At 37.6% G+C, this 14,322-nt stretch overlaps 1 protein-coding gene across 17 annotated transcripts in view; it reads right to left on the bottom strand.

Annotated features, from left to right (window-relative positions):
• LOC105476707 (zinc finger CCCH-type containing 12B) overlaps positions 1-14,322 on the bottom strand; it is a 433,900-nt gene that overhangs the window by 82,900 nt on the left and 336,678 nt on the right. Inside the window, exon 1 of one of the 17 annotated variants that reach the window (XM_011732882.3) lies at positions 5,359-6,132. The exons of the other annotated variants lie outside the window; for them this stretch is intronic. The gene's annotated coding sequence lies outside the window, so the exon portion shown is untranslated. Of the gene's footprint in view, positions 1-5,358; positions 6,133-14,322 lie in introns of those variants that run through there. 17 annotated transcript variants of the gene reach the window in all.

Raw genomic sequence — 14,322 nt, forward strand, 5'->3', positions numbered from 1 at the left:
TTTTCTAATCTTGTCTTCTTTCTTTATTTCATTAAGTTGATCTTCAATCACTGATATAATTTCTTCCACTTGCTCATCAAGTCATTTATTTTGTTCTCTACACCACTTATTCTACTTAGCAATTTGTCTAACCTTTTTTCTAGTTTCCTGGCTTCCTTTCATTGGGTTAGAACAGGCTTCTTTAGCTCAGAAGAGTTTGTTATTATCCACTTTCTGAAGCCTAATTCTGTCAATTCATCGAACTCATTCTCCGTCCAGTTTTGTTCCCTTGCTGGTGAGGAGCTGTGATCCTTTAGAGGAAAAGAGGTGTTCTGGTTTTTGGAATTTCAGCCTTTTTGCACTGGTTTCTCCCCATCTTTGTGGTTTTATCTACCTTTGGTCTCGATGTTGGTGACCTTTGAATGGGGTCTCTCAGTGGATGTGCTCTTTCTTTCTGTTTGTTAGTTTTCCTTTTAAAAGTCAGGCCCCTCTGCAGCAGGTCTGCTGGAATTTCCTTGATGTCCACTCCAGACCCTGTTTGCCTGGGTATCACTAGCAGAGGCTACAGAACAGCAAAGGTTGCTGCCTGAACTTTCCTCTGGAAGCTTCGGCCCAGAGGGGCACTTGCCAGATGCCAGCCAGAGCTCTCCTGTATGATATGTCTATCAGCCCCTAGTGGAAGGTGTCTCCTAGTCAGAATACACAGGTGTCAGGGACCCACTTGAGGAGGCAGTCTGACCCTTAGCAGAGCTCAAACATCGTCCTGGGAGGTCCGCTGCTCTCTTCAGAGCCATTAGGCTGGGACATTTAGGTCTGCTGAAGCTATACCCACAGCCGCCCCCATTCCCCAGGTGCTCTGTCCCAGGGAGATGGGGTTTTTATCTATAAGTCCCTGACTGGAGGTGTTCCCTTTTTTTCAGAGATGCTCTGGCCAGAGAAGGAAAATCTGGCAGTCTGGCCACAGTAGCCTTCCTCAGCTGCAGGAGGCTCTAGCCAGTTCAAACTTCCCAGTGGCTTTGCTTACACTGTGAGCGTAAAACTGCCTACTCAAGCAGTCCTCAAATGGAGGACTCCCCTCCCCACACCAAGCTCAAGCGTCCCAGGTCAATCTCAGACTGCTGCTGTGCTGGCAGAGAGAATTCCAAGCCAGTGGATCTTAGTTTGCTGGGCTCCATGGCAGTGGGACCTGCTGAGCCAGACCACTTGGCTCCCTGGTTTCAGTACCCCTTTTCAGGGCAGTGAATGGTTGTGTCTCACCAGTGTTCCAGGCACCACTAGGGTATGGAAAAAAAAGAACTTCTGCAGCTAGTTCGGTGTCTGCCCATATGGCCGCCCAGTTTTGTTTTTGAAACCCATGGCCCTGGTGGAGTAGGCACCAGAGGGAATCTCCTGGTTTGCAGGTTGTGAAAACCATGGGATGAGCGCAATATCTGTACTAGAGTTCCTTAGGCTCAGTCCCTCATGGCTTCCCTTGGGTAAGGGAGAAAATTCCCCAGCCCCTTGTGCTTTCTGGGTGAGGTGACACCCCACACTGCTTCAGCTCGCCCTCTGTGGGCTGCACCCACCATCCAACCAGTCCCAATGACATGAATCGGGTACCTTAGTTGGAAATGCAGAAATCATCTGCCTTCTGCGTCTATCTTGCTGGGAGCTGCAGACCAGAGCTGTTCCTATTCAGCCATCTTGCTAGCCTCCTATCACTTTCCTTATTATCCCTTATTATCTTCAATCATTCTTTTTATATTTCATATATGAGTCCTTTATTAGGAATGTAATTTGTAAATATTTTCCCCCACTGTGTGGTTTGTCTTTTCATTCGCTTGGCAGTATTTTAGGAAGATGAGCAGTTCTCAGTTTTGATGAAGTCCAACTTATCAATTTTTTCTTTCATGTGTTGTTCAAATTTTCCTCTTTCAAATAGGGATAGTGATTGTTTAGGTCTTTTTGGAAAATTCCCCAATCCAAACTTTAAACTCCTGTACCAATTTGCACTAATTTTTTTTTTTTTTTTTTTTTTTTTGAGGCAGAGTCTCGCTCTGTCGCCCAGGCTGGAGTGCAATGGCACGATCTCAGCTCACTGCAACTTCCACCTCCTAGGTTCAAGCAGTTCTCCTGTCTCAGCCTCCCAAGTGGCTTGGATTACAGGTGCCCACCACGATGCCTGGTTAATTTTATGTATTTTTAGTAGGGATGGGCTTTTGCCATATTGGCCCAACTGGTCTCAAACTCCTGACCTCAGGTGACCACCCACCTCTACTTCCCAAAGTGCTGGGATTACAGGCGTGAGCTACTGTGCCCAGCCCAATTTGCATCAATTTGAAGGTAGGCTCTAGCTAGTTCCATAGATCATTTGATCCATGGTGTTGCAATTAATGTATGCATAGGGATTAGCATGAATTGGGTTCCAATTTTTGGTTAAGAGCTATTAATTTGCCCCAAGTCTTAATAACTGGATTATTTCCAAAACCATATAACAGTCACCCAAATTACTGGGCAAAATAATTTATGAAGGGACAAGCAACCTAGAGATAGTAGTATGGAACCAGGTAACTCCCAATGGTCTGCAAGAATTTATAAATAATCTTGAACCTAATTTATTAAGAAGGAACACAGGCTAGAAAAGAACAGAGTAATCACCTAAATTTACAGAAAGTGCCACTGGATTTAATTTTCACTGACAAAACCTATCAGAAAAGAGCAATAAATATCTTAAATTCAAACCATCTTCAAATGACTATAGCTCCAACTAATAAAATGTCAAGTATGAAATCAGTATATATTTTAGCTGCCTGGGAATTACTTACAAAGCCTTGTTCAACCACATAGGATCTGGGCTTTTGTTTTGAAAATAACCAGCACACAGAACCATAAATAGCAGATATGAGTGGTTAAGAAGACAATATTTGAGGAAGAGACTTATTATTTTAAAAAATGAAAACACTTAAAGCCAAAATGGTTTATAAAATAAAAAAGGACTTGCCTTATATTTAAATCTAGAAGTAATTGTGATTAAAAAATACTTTTAAGATACTTAAACAACTTTTTATTGACTAGCTTTCTACTTTAGGATAATATAGAGACATAGTTGAGAAAGTCTAAACTTTATTAGTTATTTCATCTGTAATAAATATTCCTACATTTTTTAGTAAGAAATAACTTATTAACACTCAAAGATACATACTTTATGGCATATTTACCACAAATTCTTCCCAAAAGTCTTTTATGCTTGTAAATATCAAGAAGGAAATATCAGCACATGAATTCTGCTTCAATTCCTATGCTCACCAAAGAAAACAGTTACTATTTTAGACTAATATTGATGACACACAAGTATATTTGCTGTGGTACAGAGTGCTTATTTCCACATATTCTTTGTTGTAGTGATAAGCAGCAAGTAAAACCAAGAATAATATTCAGAGAGCTATAAATAGAGTAACCGTTTCCATTAGATTAGGATTTAACAACAGACATTACTGACAAAAGGTTAAAAGGCTGGCTCGAATTATTATGAAAGGAAGTTCTTTTGAAAGAAAAGAAACACTGTATAATGCAAATATTCCAAAATCTGAAAGATTCTGAAGTCTCAAACACTTCTGGTCTGAAGCATTTTGGATAAGGGATATTCAACCTTTACTAAAATCAGGGAGGGGAAATGGAGACAAAACTTCACAAACTTAAGCTTGGGATTTCAAATTAAATACTAAGTGTTTCAGATTAAATAGCCTCCAACTCCATTGGATACCATTGGAAGCAAAAAGGAAACTAGATCCAGGAAGGTCAGAAAAACATGGAATTGTTTTTAACCACAGAATGCCACATAGAAAAACAACATAGAGAAAGTTTGGGCAAATTTTGGTAAATGTTATTTGGGTAGAAACTTATTATTGGGTAACAAATATGGTTTTTATTAATCATTTCTGGGGAAGATGTATAGAAAGAAAATGTATGCATTGGGTCACTTTAAAAATTCTGTTTAACTTAGAAAGGGTGTATTTCTAAAGACAATTTAACTAAAGAAGAACAGAACGCATGCAAAAAAAAAATAACAGGAACTTGATAAAAATTCAAGAATACTCTTTGGTAAAAACCATATAACCAAAATTATGAAGTTTTAATAATCTGAAGTGGTACATCTAAGATTAGTACATTTACTGCTATTTTAATATTCCATGCCCAGAATAGACCAATTTAATAGAAACAAACCTTTTGCCAACCAGTAATGGCAGAAAAACTTCACATGTTTTTTAAAAACATTAATTTTGTGAAAGTAGATGAAGTAGCACTCAGTAGTAAGCAATGACTTTTGCCAAAGTTATCATATTGCATTCTCCATTGGCAGTCCACTGTCTACCATCTCTATTAATGTAGGTTAACCTAAACTGAGTGTTTCTGTGGCTTAATGTTGTCAGAGGTTGATCACTGCATAATTCTATTTAAATGAGGCATTATGCATTTTTTTATGTAGCAGTACAAAATCCCCTGTCATTATTCAGTTACCAAAAATATACATATTTACATATGTATGTTACATGACACTGAGGTTTGGGTTATGAAAGATCCTGTCGCCCAGGTAGTGAGCATAGTATGCAATAAGTAGTGTGTCAGCCCCCACCACTCTGCCACTCTTCCTTCTCTAGTAGTCCTCAGTGTCTATTGTTCCCATCTTTATGTCTATGTGTACCTAATGTTTAGCTTCTACTTATACATGAGAACACGTGGTATTTGATTTTCTGTTTCTGTGTTAATTTGCTTAGTATAATGGCCTCCAGTTTTCTTGTTGCTGTAAAGGGCATGGTATTCCTTTTATGGCTGCATAATAGTCCACAATAGTGATAAAAGTATCACATTTTCTTTATGTAATCCAGTACTGATGGGCACTGAGGTTGATTCTATGTCTTTGTTATTGTAAATAGAGCTCTGATGAACATACAGACACATGTGTCTTTTTGGTAGAATGATTTATTTTCCTTTGGTCATATACCAAGTAATAGGATTTCTGACTCAAATGGTAGTTCTGTTTTGAGTTCTTTTAGAAATCTCCAAACTGCTTTTCACAGTGGCTGAACTAATTTACATACACAACAACAGTGTATAAGTATTCCCTTTTCTAGCCATTCTGACTGGTGTGAGATGGCATGTCATGTTTTTGATTTGCATTTCCCTGATGATTAGTGATGTGAAGGCTTTTACCATATATATACATATTTTTTTTTTGCCTCTTGTATGGCTTTATTCTTTCCAATTGTATTTCAGGTTCAGGGGATACATGTGTGGGTTTGTTACATGGGTAAATTGTGTGTCATAGTGGTTTGGTGCACAGATTATTTCATCACCCAGGTAATATGCATAGTATCCAATAGGCAGTTTTTTGATCCTCACCCTTTTCCTGTGCTCCAACTTCAAGAAGGTACTGGTGTCTTTTGCTCTCTTCTTTGTGTTCATGTGTACTCAATATTCAGCTTCCACTTATAAGTGAGAACATGCCATATTTGGTTTTCTCTTTCTGTATTAATTCACTGAGGATTATGGCCTCCAGCTGCATCCACATTGCTAAAAAGGACATAATTTCATTCTTTACACTGGGTGTATAGAATTTCATTCCATAGTGTACATGTACCATATTTTCTTTATCCAGTCACAATTGATGGGCATTTAGATGGATTCCATGTCTTCGCTGTTGTGAATAGTGCCACAATGAACATATGTGTGTATGTGTCTTTATGTCAGAGTGATGTATATTCCTTTGGGTGTATACACAGTAATGAGATTGCTGGGTCGAATAGTAGCTCTGTTTTAAGTCCTTTGAGAAATCTCCAAACTGCTTTCTGCAATGCCTGAACTAATTTATATTTCACCAGCAGAACATAAGCATACCCTTTTCTCCACAATCTTCCTGCATTTGTTACTTTTTGCCATTTTCATAATAGCTATTTGAACAGGGGTGAGATGGTATCTCATTATAGTTTTGATTTACATTTCTCTGGTGATGAGTGATGTTGAGTATTTATTCATATACTTGTTGGCCTCATATATATCTTATTTTGAGAAGTGTCTGTTCATGTCCTTTACTCACTTTTTAATGTGGTTACTTGCTTTTTTTGTCTGTTGTTTAAATACCGTATAGATTCTAGACATTAGTCCTTTATTTTATTTATTTATTTACTTTTTTTTGGGACAGAGTCTTGCTCTATTGCCCAGGCTAGAGTGCAGTGGCATGATCTCAGGTCACCACAAACCCTGCCTCCCGGGTTCAAGCGATTCTCCTGCCTCAGCCTCCCAAGTAACTGGGACTACAGGCTTGCGCCACCATGCCCGGCTAATTTTTGTATTTTTAGTAGAGACAGGGTTTCACTACATTGGCCAGGCTGGTCTCCAATTCCTGACCTCGTGATCCACTGGCCTCAGCCTCCCAAAGTGCTGGAATTACAGGCATGAGCCACCGCGCCCAGACTAGTCCTTTATTGGATACATATTTTGCAAAAATTTTCTGCCATTCTGTAGGTTGTCTGTTTACTCTGTTGATAGTTTATTTTGCTGTCTAAAAGGACTTTAGTTTAATTAGGACCCACCTGTCAATTTTTGGTTTTGTTACAGTTGCTTTTGAGGACTTGGTCATAAATTTTTTGTACAGAATGTAAAAAATGATAATTTGGGGTTTTCTTCTAGGATTTTTATAATTTGAGGTCTACATTTAAATATTTGAATCATCTTGAGTTGCTTTTTGTATATAGTGAAAGATAGGGGTGCAGTTTTATTCTTCTGCATACTGCTAGCCAGGTATTTCAGCACAATTTATTGAAAAGGATTCCTTCCCCCATTGCTTGCTTTTATTGAGTTTGTCAAAGATTAGATGGTTGTAGGAATGTGGTTTTATTGCTGGTTTATGTATTCTGTTCCATTATTCTATGTGTATATGTATATATTTTTACTAGTGCCATTCTGTTTTGGTTACTGTAGCCTTATAGTAAAGTTTGAAGTCAGGTAACAAGGTGCCTCTGGGTTTGTTCTTTTTGCTTAGCATTGCTTTGGCCATTTGGGTGCTTCTTTGGTTTCATATGAATTTTAAAACATTTTTTTGAATAGGAGTGGTGAGAGAGGGCATCCCTGTCTTGTGCCAGTTTTCAAAGGGAATTTTTCCAGTTTTTGCCCATTCAGTATGATATTGGCTGTGGGTTTGTCATAAATAGCTCTTATTATTTTGAGGTACGTTCCATCAATACCGAATTTATTGAGCGTTTTTAGCATGAAGGGCTGTTGAATTTTGTCAAAAGCCTTTTCTGCATCTATTGAGATAATCATGTGGTTCTTGTCTTTGGTTCTGTTTATATGCTGGATTATGTTTATTGATTTGCGAATGTTGAACCAGCCTTGCATCCCAGGGATGAAGCCCACTTGATCATGGTGGATAAGCTTTTTGATGTGTTGCTGAATCCGGTTTGCCAGTATTTTATTGAGGATTTTTGCATCGATGTTCATCAGGGATATTGGTCTAAAATTCTCTTTTTTTGTTGTGTCTCTGCCAGGCTTTGGTATCAGGATGATGTTGGCCTCATAAAATGAGTTAGGGAGGATTCCCTCTTTTTTTTATTGATTGGAATAGTTTCAGAAGGAATGGTACCAACTCCTCCTTGTACCTGTGGTAGAATTCAGCTGTGAATCCATCTGGTCCTGGACTTTTTTTGGTTGGTAGGCTATTAATTATTGCCTCAATTTCAGAGCCTGCTATTGGTCTATTCAGGGATTCAACTTCTTCCTGGTTTAGTCTTGGGAGAGTGTAAGTGTCCAGGAAATTATCCATTTCTTCTAGATTTTCTACTTTATTTGAGTAGAGGTGTTTATAGTATTCTCTGATGGTAGTTTGTATTTCTGTGGGGTCGGTGGTGATATCCCCTTTATCATTTTTAATTGCGTCGATTTGATTCTTCTCTCTTTTCTTCTTTATTAGTCTTGCTAGTGGTCTGTCAATTTTGTTGATTTTTTTTTTTTTTTTTTTTTTTTTTTTTTTTTTTTTTTTTTGAGACAGAGTCTCGCTCTGTCGCCCGGGCTGGAGTGCAGTGGCCGGATCTCAGCTCACTGCAAGCTCCACCTCCCGGGTTCACGCCATTCTCCTGCCTCAGCCTCCCGAGTAGCTGGGACTACAGGCGCCCACCACCGCGCCCGGCTAATTTTTTTTTGTATTTTTTAGTAGAGACGGGGTTTCACCGTGTTAACCAGGATGGTCTCGATCTCCTGACCTCGTGATCCGCCCGTCTCAGCCTCCCAAAGTGCTGGGATTACAGGCTTGAGCCACCGCGCCCGGCCTTGTTGATCTTTTCAAAAAACCAACTCCTGGATTCATTGATTTTTTGGAGAGTTTTTTGTGTCTCTATCTCCTTCAGTTCTGCTCTGATCTTAGTTATTTCTTGCCTTCTGCTAGCTTTCGAATGTGTTTGCTCTTGCTTCTCTAGTTCTTTTAATTGCGATGTTAGAGTGTCAATTTTAGATCTTTCCTGCTTTCTCTTGTGGGCATTTAATGCTATAAATTTCCCTCTACACACTGCTTTAAATGTGTCCCAGAGATTCTGGTATGTTGTATCTTTGTTCTCATTGGTTTCAAAGAACATCTTTATTTCTGCCTTCATTTCGTTATGTACCCAGTAGTCATTCAGGAGCAGGTTGTTCAGTTTCCATGTAGTTGAGCGGTTTTGATTGAGTTTCTTAGTCCTGAGTTCTAGTTTGATTGCACTGTGGTCTGAGAGACAGTTTGTTATAATTTCTGTTCTTGTACATTTGCTGAGGAGTGCTTTACTTCCAATTACGTGGTCGATTTTGGAGTAAGTACGACGTGGTGCTGAGAAGAATGTATATTCTGTTGATTTGGGGTGGAGAGTTCTATAGATGTCTATTAGGTCTGCTTGCTGCAGAGATGAGTTCAATTCCTGGATATCCTTGTTAACTTTCTGTCTCGTTGATCTGTCTAATGTTGACAGTGGAGTGTTGAAGTCTCCCATTATTATTGTATGGGAGTCTAAGTCTCTGTGTAAGTCTCTAAGGACTTGCTTTATGAATCTGGGTGCTCCTGTATTGGGTGCATATATATTTAGGATAGTTAGCTCTTCCTGTTGAATTGATCCCTTTACCATTATGTAATGGCCTTCTTTGTCTCTTTTGATATTTGATGGCAAGTGTACATGTATACATATGTAACAAACCTGCACGTTATGCACATGTACCCTACAACTTAAAGTATAATAATAATAAATAAATTTTTAAAAAAATAAAAATAAAAAGGCCAAAAAGTAAAACAACAACAACAAAAAAAAAAACAAAAAAAAGACACTTTTTTTTCTACTCTGTGAAAAAATGACATAAAAAGTTTGATAGGAATAGTTTTGAGTCTGTATATTGCTTTCGGTTGTATGATCATTTTAACAATATTGATTTTTTTTTCCAGTCCATGAACAGGGAATGTTTTTCCATTTGTTTTTGTCATCAGTAATTTCTTTCAGCAGTATTTTGTAGTTCTTCATGGAGAGATCATTCACTTCTTTGATTAGATTTATTCCTAGGTATATTTTTTGTGTGACTATTGTAAGTAGAAATGCATTCTTGATTTGTCTCTCAGCTTGAGCACTGTTGATATAAAGAAATGTTACCAATTTTTGTACACCAATTTTGTATCATGAAATTTTACAGAGTCATTTATCAGTTCTAAGAGATTTTTGGTGGGGTCTTTCTTTTTATTGCTTAAACTTTATTTATTTAAGTTTTATTTTAAGGTCGGGGTATATGTGCAGATTGGTTATGTACCTAAACTCATGTCATGGGGGTGTGTTGTACAGATTATTTTGTCATCCATGTATTAAGCCTAGTACCCATTAGTTATTTTCCCTGTTCCTCTCCTTCCTCCCGCCCTCCACCCTCCAGTAGGCCTTAGTGTCTGTTGTTTCCCTCTATGTGTCCATATGTTATTATTTAGCTCAAATTATAAGTGAGAACAAGCTATATTTGGTTTTCTCTTTCTGTGTAAGTTTGCTAAAAATAATGGACCCCAACTCCATACATGTTTCTGCAAATGACATGATCTCATTCTTTTTTATGGCTACATAGCATTCCATGGTGTATATGTACCACATTTGCTTGATCCAGTCTACCACCGATAAGGCTCTTAGGTTGAGTCCATGTTTTTGTTATTGTGAATAGTGCTGCAATGTACATATGCATGCATGTGTCTTTATGATACAATGACTTACATTCCTTTGGATATATACCCAGTAATGAGATTGCTAAGTTGAATGGTATTACTGTTTTTAGCTCTTCATGGAAATGCCATACGACTTTCCACAATGGTTGAACTAATTTACTCTATCACCAACAGTATACTTGTTCCTTTTTCTCTGCAATCTCACCAGCATCTGTTATTTTTAGCCTTTTTAATAATAGCCATTTTGACTGGTGTGAGATGGTATCTCATTGTGGTTTTGATTTGCATTTTTCTAATGATGAGTGATGTTGAACTTTTCCTCATATGCTTGTTGACCTCATGTATGTCTTCTTTTAAAAGGTGTCTGTTCATGTCCTTTGTCCGCTTTTAATGAGGTTGTTTTATCCTTGTAAATTTATGTTTCTGATAGATTCTGGATATTAGACCTTTGTCAGATGCATAGTTTGCAAAAATTTTCTCCCATTCTGTAGGTTGTGTGTTTACTCTGTTGATAGTTTCTTTTGCTGTGCAGAAGCCCTTTAATTTATATCTCAGTTTTCAGTTTTTCCTTTCATTGCATTCACTTTTGGTGCCTTCTTCATGAAATCTTTTCTCATTCTTTTGTCCTGAATAGTATTGCCAAGGCTGTCTTTGAGAATTTTTATAGTTTTGGTTTTACATTAAAGTTTTTAATTAATCTTGAGTTGACTTTTGTATATGGTGTAAGAAATGGGTCCAGTTTCGATCTTCTGCATATGGATAACCAGTTATCGAAGCACCATTTGGTGAATAGTGAATCCTTTTCCCATAGCTCGTTTTTATCATTTTTGCTGAAGATCATATGACTTAGGTGTGCAGCCTTATTTCTGGGATCTCCATTCTGTTCCATCCATCTATGTGTCTGTTTTTGTGCCAGTACCATTCTGTTTTGGTTACTGTAGCCTAGCTTTTTCTAGTTCTATGAAGAATGTCATTGCAGTTTGATAGGAATAGCATTGGATCTATAAATTGCTTTGGGCAGTGTGGCCATTTTAACAATATCAATTCTTCCTAAATATGAGAATGGAATGTTTTCCTATTTGTTTGCATCATCTCTGATTTCTTTGAGCAGTGTTTTGCAGTTCTCATTGTAGAAGTCTTTCAACTCCCTGGTTAGCAGTATTCCTAGATATTTTATTCTTTTTGTGGCAATTGTGAATGAAATTGTGTTCCTGATATGGCTCTTGGCTTGATCATCATTGGTGTATAAAAATTCTATTTATTTTTTACAATGATTTTCTATCCTGAGGCTTCACTGAATTTGTTCATCAGCTTAAAAAGCTTTTGAGCTAAGACTATAGGATTGGGATTTTGTAGATGTAGAACCATATCATCTCCAAACAGGGATCATTTGACTTTCTTTCTTCCTGTTTGGATGCCCTTAATTTCTTTCTCTTGCCTTATGGCTCTGGCCAGAACCTCCAATACTATGCTGAATAGGAGTGATGAGAGAGGACATCCTTTGATGAAAGAGGGCATCCTTGTCTTGTGCTGGTTTTCAAGAGGAGTGCTTACAGCTTTTTCCCATTAAGTATGATGTTGGCTGTAGGTTTATTATAGATGGCTCATTATTTTCATGCATGTTCTTTCAATAAATGCCTTATAAAGAGTTTTTAAAATGAAGTGGTATAAAATTTTATCAAAATCCTCTTCTGCATCTTTTGAGATAATCATGTGGCTTTTGTCTTTAGTTCTGTTTAGGTGATGAATCACACTTATTGATTTGTGTGTATAGAACCAACTGTTTATTCCAGGGATAAAGCCTCCCTGATGGTGTTTGATAAGCTTTTTGATGTCCTGCTCGATTCATTTTGCCACTCTTTTGTTGTGGATTTTTGCATCAATGTTCATCAAGGATATTGGCTGAAGTTTTTGTTGTTGTTGTTGTATCTTTGCCAGATTTTGGTATCAGGATGATGCTGTCCTCATAAAATGAGTTAGGAAAGAGTCCCTCCTGCTCAATTATTTTGAATAGTCTTGGTAGGAATGGTACCGGCTCTTCTTTATACATCTGGGCAGAGCTTGACCCTGAATCAGTCTGGTACTGGGCTTTTTTTTTTTTTTTTTTTTAATTTGTTTGTAGGCCTTTTATTACTGAACCAACTTCAGAACTCGTTGTTGGTCTGTTGAGGGATTCATTTTCTCCCAGTTTCAGTTTTGGGAGGGTGTATGTGTCCAGGAATTTATCCATTCTTTTTTTTTTTAGATTTCCTAGTTTGTTTCCATAGAGGTTTTTATAATATGCTCTGATGGTTATTTGTATTTCCGCAGAGTAGGTAGTAATATCTCCTTTGTTTTTTCTAATTGTATTCATTTGGAAAGTCTCCCTTTTCTTCTATATTAGTCTAGCTAGTCATGTACTTATTTTATTAACTTTTCTAAAAAACAAACTCTTGGATTCCTGGATATTTTGAATTTTTTTTGTGTCTCAGTCTCCTTCAATTCAGCTCTGATTTTGATTATTTCTTGTCTTCTGTTAGCTTTGGGGTTGGTTTGCTTTGCTCTTTGTTCTTTAGTTCCTTTAGTTGTGATGTTAGGTTGTTAAATTGAGATCTTTCTAATTTTTGGATGTGGGCATTTAGTGCTATAAATTTTCCTCTGAGTACTACCTTAGCGTTGTCCCAGAGGTTCTGCTATGTTGTATCTGTGCTCTCATTAGTTTCAAAGAACTTGTTGATTTCTGCCTTTTGTTATTTACTCAAAAGTCTTTCAGGGGCAGGTCATTCAATTTCTATGTAGTTTTATGATTTTGAGCTATTTTCTTAGTCTTGACTTCTAATTATATTGTACTGTGTTCCAAGAGAGTGGCTGTTATGATTTCAGTTGTTTTCATTTGCTAAAGAGTGTTTTATGTCCAATTACGAGGTCGATTTTAGAGTATGTGCCATGTGGTGATGAAAATAATGTATCTACATTCTGTTGTTTTGGGGTGAAGAGTTCTGTGGATGTCTATCAGACCCATTTGATCCAGTGCTGAGTTCAAGTCCTGAATATGCTTTCTAAATCAGGGTGATCCTGTGTTGAGTGCATGTATATTTAAGATAGTTAGGTCTTCTTGTTGAATTGAACCCTTTACCATCATGTAATGCCCTTCGTTGTCATTTTTTGATCTTAGTTGGTTTAAAGTCTGTCATTTTCTGAAATTAGGACTGCAACCCCTGCTTTTTTCCTGCTTTTCATTTGCTTCGTAGATTTTTCTCCATACCTTTATTTTTAGCCTATGTGTGTCATTCCATGTGAGACTGGTCTATTGAAGACAGTATACTGTTGGGTCTTGGTTCTTTATCCAGGTAGACACTCTGTGCCATTTAATTGGGGAATTTAGCTTGTTTACGTTCAAAGTTAGTACTGATATGTGTGGATTTGATCCTGTCATCATGATGTTCATTGGTTATTATCCAGATTTTTTTTTTTTCTTTTTTTTTTTTTTGTGGTTGTTTTATAGGGTCACTGATCTGTGTACCTAAGTGTGCTTTTGTAGTGGCTGGTAACAGTCTTTCCTTTCCATATTTAGTGCTTTCTTTAGGAACTGTTGTAAGGCAGGTCTGGTGGTAACTAATTCCCTCAGTATTTGATTGTTTGAAAAGGCTCTTATTTTTCCTTCGCTTGTGAAGCTTAGTTTGGCCAGATATGGCCAATTTCTTGGATGAAATTTCTCATTTCCCCAAAGTCACTGGCAGACAGAAATGAGTTCTGGTGCACTGTAGCCCCATGCAGTGTTCTCAGCTTCCTCCTGCTTCAGCCTAGCTTCTGTGTCTTCCCTCTGTCCATTCTCCATGCCTTCCCTCTGGAGATCTGTTAGGAGTGTGCTAGTCATCCTAGTCCTAGTCTCTTGGTGGCAATTGTTGCTCCTGGTTGCATGTAGTTGGCCATCTTTTCCCTGCTTCTTAATGGAGTCTTTAGGGGTTTCTTTAGGTATAGATTCTTTGTCAGGAAAGAAAGATAATTTGACTTCTTTTACTGTTTGGAAGCCTTTTGTTTCTTTCTCTTGCCTTATTGCTCTGGCTAAGACTTTCGGTACTATGTTGAATAAAAGTGTGGGCATTCTTGTCTTGTTCCATTTCTTATGAAGAATATTTTCAACTTTTGTCCATTCAGTATGATGCTGGCTGTAGGTTTGT

This window comes from Macaca nemestrina, chromosome X, assembly GCF_043159975.1.
Source record: "Macaca nemestrina isolate mMacNem1 chromosome X, mMacNem.hap1, whole genome shotgun sequence".
Classification (NCBI taxonomy): domain Eukaryota; kingdom Metazoa; phylum Chordata; class Mammalia; order Primates; family Cercopithecidae; genus Macaca; species Macaca nemestrina.